The following is a 12,462-nucleotide window of genomic DNA, read 5'->3' as shown; positions in this document are numbered from 1 at the left end:
ATTATTGATGTTTGTAAGACTGCTTTTCATGTTTGGAAGCTATCACTGCATTTGATTTTAATTTTGCTCTGCTTTTTGCCCTCTACTACAGACTAATGCAGTGTTTAGGAGAGGCGGCAACTACTTTAATGACACTCTTAAATCTCAGCCCAGATTAATTATAGCATAGTAACATTTTTGTCCTAGTAACAGCTGAAGTGGGTTGTGTCAACAAGATGGAATTTGACTCACTTGGGCTGTAGCACCCCTTTTCAGGGCTGCATGTAAATGATTAGGGTTTCAGAGAACATGTGGACAGTGAGTGTGTATTACTGTGAACTCAGCAGTGGATGAAAAACATCTGCCTTATTAAGCATCCTTTTAGAGACAACCATCCAAATATGCCTTTTGAAATCAGCATTCTTGATTTTTTTTTTTGTAGCAGCCAAGGTAAGCATAACTTTCACCTTCCCAGTAAACCATTTCTAGGTGTGATGCTGGCAGGGACTGTGAACCTTCAAGACTGGGAATTACATTATCTGTTTATAGCACATGCATCCAGTCAGCAATTGGAATTCATGATCTACCAGGGAAACATCAGAGTGCTCTGCACAGCCATGATTTTACAGAGCTGCTGAAAGATTGTGTTCTGGACCTAACTACACCTCTAAGAGGGTAATTACACTGGGTGTGATGGTGTGCACTGGGCAGACCATGAGTAATGTGTAGAATTTGCCACCCTACATTTTTTATTTAGAAAAATCACCAGAGATTAACCTTTAGCATTTATATATAAAAAGATTTTCAGAAAGATTGGGAAGCTCATGGGAGAAACCAAAATACTTCCAAAAATTTCTTTGGGTGTATATGTCTACTTAGAAACCTGAAACTTGACAGCATCTTCAAGCATAAAGCACTTATACTTGTTATCTTAATTGACCTTCACTCCAGAATCTGTGGACTTCAGTCACTGGTGCTCCAGCATTGAACTGAAAGGCAGTCTCCCCTCGGTTCTTTGCACCAGTGTTGGCATTAATAACTTTGTAGTTCTAAAATTAACACAGTCTAGTCAGCTCAAATGCCAACAGATCTGAGCCTCTGAGCACTATTTTTTTTCATATTCTGTTATAAGTAAAAGTAAGACTAAATGTCAGTGGCACAGAAGTCTAATTTAAATCAACTCCCATAATCAATAATAAGTTTCACTGAAAATGGCAAAGTCTGGTGAGAAAATACTTGTGATTTACCAGCAATATAAATCTCAGGCACTCTATCACTGTTAACAGAAGATCCTGTTCGAGGACATTGCAAAGTGATCCTATTTGTTTACATTTCTTATTAAAAAACAACTGATAGAATGAATCTGAAATTTATCTTGCCTGTTAAGGACAAGCCTCAACAATGTCAGCATGTTTTCACATTTAAACTCTTGTGAAAAAATAGGTAGAAAATCAATATGAACTTCTAGCACAGTCCATATTTTACCTTGCACACTCACATCAAATTCTTCTTGATATCAGCTGCCTGACTTGGTGGCAGTTATTCAGACACGATTTAGTTGGTGTCAGCAAGATCTGGGCACATGGAAAAAGGCAGTAGTCCTTCAGGCATGCCCTGAAGAGCAGGTTTATTTTAGCACTGAACTGGCTGCTCAATGCTAATCCCATGCTTAGGTGCTCTGCTGCAGCCAAGTACTGAGCAGAAACCTGCTCTGCTGTAGAAATCAGGAAATACACAACTCTGATGCCAGATTAATGTACAGACCTTTCACTTGAAACCAAAGTCTATCCAGTGCTGGCCCAACCTTCCCCTTTTGCTTCCCTTCCCACAGTATTTTTACTGTGACATTTCTGATGGCAAAGCTTAGCATTGCTGGGAACGCTAAAATGTCCTTAGCTGCTTTGAAGCAGAGATTTGTAATATTTTAATGGTGGATATTCCCAAGAAACAGAAGCTGGAAGGTCTAGGCTGAGGCTGTCCTAAGACAACAGCTGATCTTAAGAAATATTTTTACTATCTTTTTCATGAGAACTGTACACAGTTAAGTTTTAAGCTAAAAAGGAAGGGATTATTCTCAAGAAAGGAGTAAAATCTTTTCAGGACTAGATATTTCTGGAAGTCTGAGGAGAAGCTGTGTTTGTTGCTTGTTGTACCAACTGCAGGGAATGTGTCTGAGCCGGTTCTCTTTAAATCCAGGTCTTCAGTGGAAGTTAACAGTGAACAATGATGTCTGGATAGTGTGCCCCACATTAAAGGCCAGACTCTCTCATGATACAAACTGGCAAAGCTGTGCTCATGTCTCTCTAATTCAAAATTTGCTTCAGCAAGTGTGTTAGAACTGGCCTTTTTTCTGCCAGAGCTGAGCCCAAGGAGAGAGATCATCAACCAGAGAAAACAACAGTTCTATTTAAGGTCCTTATTTCATTTAAATAGAAAAAGCCCTTTGGGGAGATAAAAGCAGAATAAAAGAGCCTCGGGTTCAAAATCCAAACCCTTGCTCTCAGTCACAGAGAAGAAAAGCTGCCCCTGTGTTTGTATTTTCTGTGTCAGTGCATGAAATGTTTCAGTAGCTGTTTCAGGCAGAGCCAGTGTTAACTTTGCTGGATACCTGAGAATAAAACAGGCCTGGGTTTGCTGCAGGAGTGCTACGAGTGAGTGACAGGAACACGTGGCTGTAACCCTAAACAGGATTGTGAAGGCCTTTATCCAGAAGCCAAGTTTACAGATTTTGCAAAGATATTAAACAAACACTGTAACTTTTAACATAAACACAATTAACTAACATAAATATTTAGGCAATTTTCTTTTCATTTCACTCAATGCATATAGTGCACATGAATCACAGTTTACCCTTAAACAGTTGGCCCTAGGATACCATTATCACTCTTATCAATAACTCAACTTTTCTAGAGCAAATAACTTCCTTGCTTAGCCCAAAGACATTTCTTAAACTTAGTACTTGCTCCAAAGGATTTCAGGATTTGTTCAGCTTCTTAGACTGATGAGTTGTTAGACACAGACAGTTCCTTTCAAGGGTCAGATAGACAGGGGTGGTTTTTTCTTGCCATGCTCAATCTCCAGCTATTTCAACAGCACAACAGAAATTTTGCAGTGTGAAAGTAAGTAAGGACTGAGTAATGGATATAGAAATTTCTCTCATAAACCAGCACACAGCATTGCTATAGTAGCACTAATATAGCATTACTATAATCCCTTATTAGTAAGAGGTCTTGCTGAGAGTTTGGTGCAGTAAGGTAGAGGCCCTGTATAGATAGAGAACCCTTGGAGAGTGTTCAGTAAACACAGTCAGTGACCTACTGTGTCCTATTCTGACCATAAAACTACTGCTGTCCCAACAATTTGGGTCATAATCAGCCCCACTGAATACAGTGAAGACTTTCAAGTTGCATATCCCTCCTACATGTGACTTACCAAGGCTGCAGAGCTGGAACTGAGCCTTGTAAAAAGTCATGTTTTATCCAGTGAAGATAAGCATCTCTCCCAGAAGATATTCCTTACTTGATAAAGCTTTATGAATTTAATCCAACCAAAAGCAAAATTTTTACAATGTGGAAACTAAGGCACAGACTTTATACAAGTCAATCCGTCCCATAAAAAACACCAATTCATGACCACAGTGGCTTGTGTATATACCAGCATGATGATGAGAAATCTAAAATTCAAGTATATCAAGAATTCCCCTCTTTATTCTACACCAGAGATGTCACTTCTTTCCTTTTCCTGTTTTTCTTACCCTGTCAGGCAAAGTGGCCGTTTCATTTAATTCTGTTATTCAAATATTTCTCTTTTTCTTCTTGCATGCTGCATGGTTATTGAGTGTCTCTGGATACTCGGGTGTTTTGCACTCATCAGAAAATGCCTCACTGCTGAGGAATGACAGGGAAAGAATGGAAGTCACTTGCAAAGCATAAAAAGGCAAACAAACATCCTACCCAGTGTGCCCTTACATGGATCCAATAGCCAGCTGTCCTTGAATAGTATTATCCGTGATACCACTATACACGGAGGATTCAAATGTTTTCCAGTCAATAGCTAAGCAGCCCTGAAACGGATTCCACAGGGAATGTAGAATCTCTCCACAGCAGGTAATGAGGGTCATTTCATAGGAGAGGTAAAACAGATCATTTCAGGCTGTCTGCATGCAGGTAATTCCAGAATTGAGGAACAAAGCTGACAAGGAGCTTCTACATCTGTTCACCAAGCTGTCTATCACCTGCTATCAAAGAGTTGAACTCCTTAGTAAACTCGAAAGAGTAGAGTTAGAAGGATGGTCATTCCAGCATTCAAGAGTAAGGGAATGTCAGGATCAAGCTTGCCTGTATGGCTCTTGCAGAATTACAGAGTGGTTGGGGTTGGAAGGGACCTCTGGAGATCATCTGGTCCAACCCCTCTGCTAAAGCAGGTTCTCCTAGAACAGGTTGCACAGTGATGTGTCCGGGCAGGTTTTTAATGTCTCCAGAGGAGGAGACTATACTGTTTTTTCCCATAGGACCCTTACATTGTTCAGGAGGAAGCCTGGAACTATCTGGGATGACATAGGCTGATGAATCAGAATCAGTATTGCCTCTAGGCTCTCTTTATTGCATCAACTGGAGGACATATATTGAATGATGCAGAGGTAAAAGAAATAAGATAGTGGAAAAATCTGGTACTGTTACCATGTTTCATCATATTAACACCCACAGGGGTCATCAGCAGACTGAAAAATAAGTTCAACCAAGGCAAAAATTGCTTTTAATGGAGATCAACATTTAAAGACTAAGTCTACCCTATGTCATTTTTGTGATTGCATGGCAATAGTAAAGCTATTTTCAAACTAAACTAAAACAAGTGTTCCAAGCCCTGGAAATGTAAAACTGCTTGTATGACTCAATCTTATTCACACATGTACACAGAAAGAGTCTTTTTGGCCCCAAATGAACCATATGGCTTTTCAGGCTGATTAGTGGATTTGGGGGTGTTTCTTGGAAGATTATGTGCTGGATATTAATAGGCTTCTGCTGAGAAACTCTCATCTTAGTTCTGTATTGGCCTACATTGTAAAGATAACTGAGGCTTTCCTGTGCATATCCTTGCAATCCTTAAAAAAACAGCATCACCCCATTGAACAAAAACATCAAGAGTCCACATGACTCTTCCAAGTTCACCCTGGAAGTCAGTGTTGGACCAGGATGTGGAAGCCAAGTCTTCTCATTCATTGTCTGATGCCCCAGACCAGGGTGTACTCACCTTCCTTGGTTAATAATGTAATTACTAAATTCCTAAGGCATACTATGGTCTCCTTAGATAGGTCATATTCCACATGATTTAGTAAGACCTAGTCCCCTATATCAATGATTGGTACAGAATTATTGGAGGACTCAATAAAGGTGGCAGTGTTACCCTGTACTGCCATGATAACATTCATACTCATAAAATGAAGGTGACAAAGGTGACAACATTCAGACAGCTCGACACATCAGGCTGCTGGAACTGCTGGTCCTTTTAGAAAGTGTCTAGTCAGAGTAGACTTCTAAAGGAAAAAGGCTTCTGTGTGTGCTGCTGCAGCGAATGTGGAGAAATAGAGTTCTGCTGTTGTCCAAGAGCTCAGGAAAAGCTGGAAATCGGAAACTCTTGAGCAGTTACACTGATTCTGTAACGCCAGGTTCGTGAGAACTTGCTTTGTTCAAACCATGTTTTCTGTGCTGTGGTTTCTCCACTCTTCTAAGGTGGATGACTTGCTTATTGGTGTAATATAGTGAGTGGGCTCTTTCTCAATGTGCTGAAGAGAGAGAAGATGTAGTGCTGAGAATCCACACGGGCTGTTTGCTCAGAACATTGGGGAACCAAAGTTGACAAAGTTTGCTGCACTCATGCGAATCTAAACTATCGGAGGTGTAGGTAAAAAGGAGGTTTTGAATTCAAAGAAGCAGGAAAGTGGCAATGCCACAGGACCCATTTTTTTCTGGGATTCTCATTGTAGGAAATCTGTGAAAAGTGTCCCCACTTCTTTAACTTGTGCTGACTGTTTGTGCCACCTCCTGTATGAATTATAATGTCAGCTGTGAGATCAAAAGTCCAGTCAGCCCACTTTTCTGTCTGAAATACTGCAGGGATCCCAGGGAAAAAGATGAAAACACAGCAAGTATATATTTATCTTTTGTATCTTCTGCAAGATACTTCTTGGACCAAAGGCGTAGGATATCAAGGGGATTGCAGCTGATTCAACCTCTTCCTCTGATCTGAGCAGATTTTGATTAAGCTGGCATATACATCTCTGGTTCACTGATGGAACTAATCACTTGGGCAGAAGACAGTGAGAGTTTTTATAAATAATTTAAAAGTTCAGTCTCGTTCCTCAACTTCATTCCATGGGCAGTTGTACAGCATGTAAAATTTGTGTACATTACTTACAATGATAATCTCCAGGAGTTATTATAGTTCCATGAATCTACTCATGTGGTATCTTGTATCTTGTCAAAATTATCAAAATAAATTAAACACAGAAGCCTTATGATACACTCAAATGAAGTCCATAGTCTTATCTTGTCCCCTAGTTCTTCATACAGATACAAGGACTGAGTAGGAAAAGGGCTATCAATGTGGAAGCTGTTTTGGAAAAAAAAAGGAGAAAATAAATGGAAACAACTTCTGTGGTTGAACTGATTCTCTTGTTTTCTGAGACACTGCCAAATCACATTTGAAGATACTCAGAGCTTTAAAACTGTCTTGGGGAGCTTGTTGAAGTCTACCAATTTTTTAGGTGACTAAGTGCGGACATGAGTTCTTAAAGAGATGGGAAATATCCTCTTTTAGTGTGTATCCTCTTTTAGTGTTTGGTGAAAGACATAAAGGAAATGTGTACTTCTGTATTAATAATATCAAGCAGTGACCTAGGGAAAATCAGTGTATAAAGCCCATCTCATAGTGGATGTTTTTCTGTTGGTTTCAAATAATACTAGCTCTGGCATATATTGGAGTAATAAGGAACTATAATAGAAATAAATCAGAATATGTATATTCTACAAGATCTTGTTTACTCTCCATAAGAGTGTTTAAAAAGAGTTCTACCATAGACACCATTATCTTTGAAATCTATTATGTTTAAACAGGTTAGTTTTGTTGCAGAAGAATATTAGAGTCCTTTGTGCAGTGCGACTGGAAAAAATTATTTAAGAAACGTATTTGAAAAGCTGAAAACATAAAAGATACCTTAGCTGGGGTTGGTTTCAAGCCTCTTACTAGAACTTCCAGGATAATCTCTGACTGGATGCAAATCGGGAAATAAAAATTTGTGGCATCACTTTATGTTTGTGAGGCAAAACATAGACAGGAATTTGAATTACCAGTGTCACTGTAAATTGTTGTCTTCACACATCCTACAGTGTAATAATCCAAGGGTAAACCTTAGCTGGACTCCACACCTGCTCCAAGAGCTGTGTTCATAGTAATAACCATTTGAACTGTCTTTAACTCCTTGAGTAAGTTCCTCTAAGCCATTTCAGGTTACTAAACTGATGTTCCCAGTATATATAGACCTAAAAACCAGCTATATTTGTTTTCTGAACATCTTCAGATGTTGTGAAAGACATATGCTTTAATTGATTTCTGTTGTATTTCCATGTTCTTTCCACACAGGCCAGATTCAGCATATCCTATCTGTGATGGCTCAATTTCTTATTACCACAGAAATATCCAAACAGCACAAGGGTTTGTAGCCACCAGGCAGCGGGTTTAGAATCAGAGAAATAACTGAGAAACAATACAGAGGATGATGAGAAATATGAGGAATATCTGTTTTTAGAAGCTAAAGTATATTTGTATTTAATTACACTGTGTTTCTATCTTGTGCAATACATATTGCCTCCAAAGATGAAAAGAAACAAACTGGAGTACATTTAAATGTGATCATCTGGTGTGAATGTTTTAGGCAACTAAATTCTGCCATTATGATTACTTTCCATTCTCACGTGGCATTTAATATTGGAGGAAGCAAAATAGTTCGGTGTGGTTGTAGTCTATCCAATATCAGTGTGTTACTGGGAAGTTAAAATCTCATCTAAACCAAAAATGTAAATCTGCCAGACCTCCCAAGAGTACTGAAAGCTTCTTTTTCTCTCCCTGTGATTTAAAGTGTGGAAGAGATAACATCACTGCTTTTGTATCTGGGAAATCATTCTTTCTGCCCATTCCTAAAAAGTTGTCCCTCTTTCAGCTTCTTCTTCAAAGAAGGATTGCTTTTCTGAACCCTCTTGGTTCCTTTTTGAGCTTTCCTTTCATAGCTGTCATTTTACCTTATAAGGTCCTGTCATTTCATCTGTCACTTTTTTAAAAAAACTGTTTTCATCTAGTGACCTTTTAAATTCCATTTATGAGTGAGGAAATGAAAATGTCCACAGGTTTGGGGCTTTAAATTTTTGTAGTAAATATCATATGCATCTCACTTTACCAACATGATGTTATCCTGTTCAGCTTTCTAGAGGTAAATAAGGAAAGGCTAGGAAGGAGAAAACAAAGCATGGCAATGAATTGATCACATCATAAAGCATGCTTAGATGCCTGGGGAACTGGGTCTAACCAGGCTAGCAAGGCTTCTGAACCTTAAACTGGAGTATATGAGCAGAGGAGATGCAAAAATATGAGAGATCCTGTCCCAGGAAAGAAGAGAGATGAAGAATATCTCAAAGGAGCAGCAGGAGCATGTTACAGCAAAATAGTTGGCATCTTCACAGAGGCTTTAGCACAGACACTGCATATTGTCAAAGAATGCAAAGAAAGGTCTAGTCTAGCACATTCTGCATGCAAACTTGTGTTGGTTTGGTCTTTTGCTGTGTACCTTTGGGTGAATAAACAAGGTGAATAAACAAAGAAGATATTTCTCTGACATTTTAATAGGCTTCCAGTCCCAGACTCCCTGCAGTGTGAGGCAGGTGCCTGGAGCTCCGCTGCAGGATAAATGAGCCAAGTGGGAAAAGCCATAGAAGCTTCCTCCTGAGGCATTCCTACAGGATGCCCTGGTCAGACACTGGAGGAGATCTCAGGCTTACATGGTGGCTGTGCTGATGTTATCCCTGTAAGAGCCAGCAAGGAGGTTTTTTCCTAAGAAAAAATGATAAAACTTCCCCGTAATATCTATTATTTCTTTGTAATTCTTTAGAGAAAATCTAAGCTGAAGTAAGGGCAGCCACAGCACTGAGGTGCCTGAATGAATTCTGTGAAGAGAGTCTTTAAGGTAATAGAAATAAAAAGACCAAGTTGCTCCCAAGGACCTGTGGTTGATTTTTGCAGGTATACAAGGCATAATCTGTCTCTGAGCACACAGTGAATCATCACTGCTGCCATTTGGAAGAGCAGATCACTCAGGCTGGGGCCCTGCCAATGTCATTGCTGTGTTTAATGCTGTGGCTCTGTGAGCCAGTGGGGCAAATTAATGTCTTCTGTGATAATTCCATTAAAGACTTATTATTTTGAGAAATCACAGAAGGCAAAGGTCGTGATCTCCTGGGAACTCTGATTTAGAGCTATTTTGCTCAGTATTTCTATATTTAACTTTGCCATTGGGTTAATACAGATATTTGCATTGCCTCTCTTTCAACTTCTGTTCTTCCCTTACAAATGATTCTTGAAAACATTTTTGTTATTTATTTTAAAATATTTAATCCAGAGAATTATATTCTCTAATATGTTTTCACCTGATCAGTATATATTTGGAGCAAATATGACCTGGAGCAAAAATTCTTTGAGCTCTTGGATATGTTTTACATACTAGGAATGTTTAATAGAAAGATACTACTGAGGACTGAGGGATCAGATTAGTAAATGCTATTGGTGAAAACTTAGAGGTCATGACCAGTTAAATACTCCAAGAAATCTGTGTTGGAGGAATATCACCTAAATTTGTCATATGAGTACTTTATTCATTATGCACAGAAGATAAACAACTAACTTTTTATTACAATGGTGATTATTGGTCTTCAGAATACAAGCAGCAGTTATTTGCTGAAGTTTGGGTAATTCAGAGATGATTCTTGGGAGTTACTTTTACTTCAAGAAGTGGATCATTTCCTAGGCATTGTTCCATTGTGACAGCACAAAGCCTGAGTCTGGCTGGAGGGCATGTGATTTAAGATTGCATTTCCTTACAGTGTGGTATATATTTGATGGTTAATCCATCAGAAGAAAACATGTTTGATGGGTGAGTTCTACAACTCTGTTATGAGGTGAACTGTCATTTAAGCCCATAATCCCAGCAAAACGCCCCACCAATGCTCAAGAGAACAGTGTTGACAAGAAGACTAAAAGCAGTTTGTTGGCGTAGGTTATTCAATTCACAGCACCGAAAAAGTTATGTCAGCAAAGGATTTTTATAATGGTGTAATTTGCATCTCCCTTAAAGGTGCAAATGTACTTTGGCTTTTTGAGCTCCAGCTGTTCTATGCAGCCCAACATCACAGGAGGCAAGGCAAGGAGCTGGCTGGACCCTCTTCTCTTTCCTCTGACCTCAAGGGCAAAGACTTGTGTATTTAAATCAGAGGAGCATGAGCATGACCCCCTCCTGTAATGAGGCAAGGGAAGCACAGCAGGAACACGTTTGGCAATCTGGGATCTGCTTGTAGGAACAAAATGCCATTTTAACCATTTAAAATACAGGAGACTGCATCCAACACAACTCTGTCCCTGGGGACTGACCACAACAGTTTTAGCCCTTGTAAGAACAAAGCAATCAGAGGCCTTGCTGCAGGAGCTCAGTGCCCTTTCACGGAGTTTCTAACAAAGGAATGACTTCTTATTTATTTATTTTATGTCTTCAGCTAAGCTTTGATGAGAGGTTCCTCAACTTTTCTGTAGAAGCTGCATTTCCTGTCCGAGACAGTATTTAAGATGAAGACTGACTCCTTCTCCTGTTTCCTTTCTACAGACCAAAAGGAGACCCTTTCAAAGAATACAGCCTTTAATCTGGAGGCAAACACGTGCCCTGTTTGAAGCCCTCATCTCTTTTACAGTGACTAGTGTTGCTGCTTGCAGGTAACAGTTTTTATCTCATTTAATCCCTTATAGCTCCTTCCTTCACTTGTATTATGCCACAGAGGAATTAGACCCCTTTTATGCTGTGCTTCTGCTGGTGGATCATCATGGCATTGGGGATAAGTAAACACACATTTAAGCCAATAAATCAGCTACTTCAACAATGCCTTGTTTTATTCAGCATGGCAATCTCACAGCACATTCAATCTTAAATGAAAGGGTGTTTCATTAGTGTTTTTTAGATACGTAAGATCCGGTTTTGCGCAAATATTCTTTTATTTATTTGTTACTTTATTATGTTATTTCTAATACTACTAGTATTGCTAATAGTAGTGGTATTGTTCATTTGATGTGAATCTCAGGATGTAAATCACTAGAGAATTTTTCCACTAAGAAGCCAATTTGATGGTTATTGCAAATAGTGGGAAAAAATACTTGAAACTCCAGAGGATGCTGGGATAAGCCTTTTTTGGTCATACTCATAATTGACCAGCTGTGAAATAAGACACATTCTCTAGCAGCATGATATCCCTGTGAGAGGCTTTATAGTCTGATGAATAGTCATTATCATCCTGTTTATTGGCCAAATGTTACATTGATAGCCTCTAGTTAAATAAGGACAGTGAAAGAACCCCACTAATTTAATGCAGGTGGATATCCCTTCCCCTCCTGCATGCTGACTAACATGGTGTTCCTTAGTCATCAATTAGAAGACACTTTTTTCCCTCATGGGCTCATAATATTTCTTTTCTAGTGATTTTTTTTTCTTTGTCGTGACATTGTGAAAGCTGGACATTTGTCTGTATCAGTATCAATGTGAATTATGCATGCCAAATTATAACTTTGAAGTTATTTGGTATATTATTTATATTTTTAAAAATATATGCTCCTTCACCTGTAATCTTAGTAAAATTCACAGATGTTTTGGGTAAATGTATTTTACTGTCTCTTCTGCTCTCTTGTGGAACTGCTCATACACATTTAAGACTCAATCCTACTCCATTCAATGGTACATTTGCCACTGATTCAGAAGTAGGTGGATCAAGGTCTTTATTTGGAGGAAATGGATGACAAATGCCTTAGAAAGAGGTGTTTTGAACAGGTGAATAATGTAGCAAAGGTGAGTGGAAGGAGCAGCCAGTTGTTCTTGACAGCTCAGTAAGAACACCTGGCACAATGTACACATGCATCGTGGCAGGGTGTGCATTACACAGCTCCAGGGCTGGCAGCATTTCTGCATAGTCCTACTTTTTTTTTTTTGACCAGTCACTGTAGGTTACTCTGTCTTCATTTATGGAAACAGATGTTCATTTGTGTCCCTGTTTATGAGAGTATAAATTCTTAGCACTACAGAACACTTTATAGTGGATGTTTTCGTCTTAAATTTCATTTGACTAACAGGTTGCTACACATTCATACCATGTTGTGTAAAACTGAATGTAGAAGATCATCTATTTT

The 12,462-nt window shown here is 39.0% G+C and overlaps 1 long non-coding RNA gene across 1 annotated transcript in view; it reads left to right on the top strand.

Annotated features, from left to right (window-relative positions):
- Positions 1-10,990, top strand: part of LOC108502536 — a 68,219-nt gene extending 57,229 nt beyond the window's left edge. The window contains exon 3 of the long non-coding RNA XR_001876510.1: positions 10,898-10,990. This is a non-coding gene — a long non-coding RNA (uncharacterized LOC108502536). The remainder of the gene's footprint in view (positions 1-10,897) is intronic.
- The last annotated feature ends 1,472 nt before the right edge of the window (positions 10,991-12,462 follow it).

Source organism: Lepidothrix coronata, unplaced genomic scaffold (genome assembly GCF_001604755.1).
Source record: "Lepidothrix coronata isolate B3197 unplaced genomic scaffold, Lepidothrix_coronata-1.0 Scaffold120, whole genome shotgun sequence".
NCBI classification, from domain to species: Eukaryota; Metazoa; Chordata; class Aves; order Passeriformes; family Pipridae; genus Lepidothrix; species Lepidothrix coronata.
Note: the sequence above shows the minus strand (reverse complement) of the source record. Positions and strands in the feature narration are given on the sequence as shown.